This window comes from Penaeus chinensis, chromosome 16 (assembly GCF_019202785.1).
Source record: "Penaeus chinensis breed Huanghai No. 1 chromosome 16, ASM1920278v2, whole genome shotgun sequence".
Classification (NCBI taxonomy): domain Eukaryota; kingdom Metazoa; phylum Arthropoda; class Malacostraca; order Decapoda; family Penaeidae; genus Penaeus; species Penaeus chinensis.
In genome coordinates this window covers 18,179,037-18,181,568 of record NC_061834.1, presented here as the reverse complement: position 1 = coordinate 18,181,568, position 2,532 = coordinate 18,179,037, and positions in this window count along the sequence as shown.

The window sequence follows — 2,532 nt, the reverse complement described above, 5'->3', positions numbered from 1 at the left end:
GAAGAAAAGGCTGTGGGAGCGGCTGAAGCCACTTAGGACACTTGTCGGCAAAGACCATGATATTAATGTGAATATTGCGAAACTCTTTTACTTGTCATACATAAGGTCGGTCATAGATTACCAAGCATTGCACCTAGTATTGTTCAAGATTCATTCATCTATGGTTTATATAAAACAAGAAGAAGACAGTGTGATGTGACTGCAAGAACCAGGCTTAGATATAGATTGTATTGGCAAGTCATTACAGTTTGTAATGTCGAAGAAACTAAGTGTAAACTGTGTAATGAAGAATATAAGCGAACACTTGTACATTATATTTCAGAGTGCCATGTGTTACAGCCTTTCAGACCACCTAGCATGAGGTACCGATAACTATGTAACTACTTCATATCATCTGATGTCTTAGAAGATATACTTATGTTGTAGCCTAAATTTAGAATGTAGTATTACATAACCGCATATCAAATGTATTAATGCTTTCCTACGACCAAGCTATATGCCGGCGTGGCAGATGAGTAGATAAAGGACTGTGCAATTGTTCCCTTCCTTAAACTGATAAAGTACTCATAACAATGTTATAGGCTACAATTCAATGTAATACCACTATATAATGTTATGACTATGCTTTAAATGTACCACAGCTTGCCCACGCCTGTGCAGTTAGCCAGGGTAGTAAATAAAGGACTAAACTAAACTCAATTCTCGTCAGTACACACCGTGACCTCATACGGAGAGGTCGTGTGGTACCCGCGCTCCGGTGCCCTCGTCCCATATACACGAATATCTGGTGTCATATATGAACTAGCTGTACAAGGTGTTCATGAATTCTTGGTGCTCATATAACCCGCAAGTCAGTGACATGAGAGTAGTGCTGTGATAATAGTTATATTTGTAAAGAAATTTGAAATAATTCCTCTACCGAATGCCAAGTTCTGCCGTGGTAACCGTTAGAGCTGAGTGCCCCGTTGTCCCGAGCGCTATATATCACTGTCACGAGGCGGGTGAGCCGGCGCGCCCAGGCGCGGCGGTCACGCAGCCACCCCCACGATGGGGGGAAACTCGGTGGATAACTGTCCCTCCCCTCCCGCGGCTGAAGAGTGCACTTCAGTCTGTAGTTCAGTGGATAGCCCCGCTGAATCCATTGCCTTGCAACGAGCGGGTGCTGAAGGTGATCCTAATGCCCAGGTGAGCGACGCTAACGGAGGAAGTGACGGCTTCACATTAGTGAAGTTGAAAACTAAGATAAAACGAAAGCTCGACAATGCCGGTAAGACACCACTGGCACCAAAGAAGAATTATGTTCGCCTCGCCTTCCCTGAAGGCACCACGAAAAATGATAAAATGAAATGGCTACAGAACCTCGGCAACGACTTTCGGGCCCGGGGGGGTGCCCCCCTCGACCTAGTGCGAGGAGACACTCTCTCCTCGCCGTATGTGTATGTCGCTCGCTCTCAGCGAAACTATATTGACGACCTTATTGAAGGATCAATTGGAGGTATTACCTTCAAACTTTGTGATGAGCCCAAGAAGAAAGAAAAACATGACGAATACACTGGCCTGGCCCCTCCTTCCCCACTCCCTGTGGTCCCAGCACCGACCGCGAGTGACCAGCGCGGCCCTCCCAACCCAACCCACGGACAGGGTGCCGGGGAAGCGCCAGACTGTGCCCTGTGTGACGTCACCAGCCGCAGAGATTTCCCGCGGCTGCCGGCGAGTGGGGGTGCAGAGGTCGCCGAACTACGCGACATGGTTGCGCAACTGGAGAAGAAGGTGAACAAGATGATATTGTTCCTCACAGAGAGTGACTCGGGCGTCAAAGCTGCCATACTCTCTGAATTAAAGACCATGCTCCCCCTCCCTCCCCGGGAGCCAGTCGAGGCAGCCGTCCCTCACCCTCAGACAGGGATGACCGCAGGCGCAGGCACAACCATGTGACAGAAGTGACGTTACGCCAGCTGTCCAAGGTGATATAAATGTGCTTGAACTTTTAAAGGAAATGAAAGCACTGAAAGAACAAAACAAAAACTTAATCAATGAATTAACGATGCTGAGACAGGAAATAGAAAAAAATCAAAGGGATTGTCATTGCCGTAATACTAGTGTTACCATTAGTACTAAAAAAACGAAAGAGGAGAACCGATGTTAGACCACTAGTGCTGATAACCAGAGTTTGCGTGTCAGCGTTGACAGCCGCCACGAACAATATCAGGATCCCTGTGACATCCAGTGACGCAACCAGCCCCCCAGGTATATTTGACACAGCAACCGGAGGGACTGTGCTGAGAAGTGGAACAAAGCTAAGACCAAATGTTTGAAATGGTTAAAAGTACTTTTAAGTTTAAGACTACCATCTGTAATGAAATCCACAATCATAAAGCTATATGTTTCTTATGTGAATCTATAATTTGTAATATTAGAGGATATAACAGCGTGAGGTATACGCACAATCAAATTTATATCATGGAATATGCGTAGTATAAAGCCTAGGCTGAATGACCTGGAGTTTTATATCCGTAAATATAATATTGATGT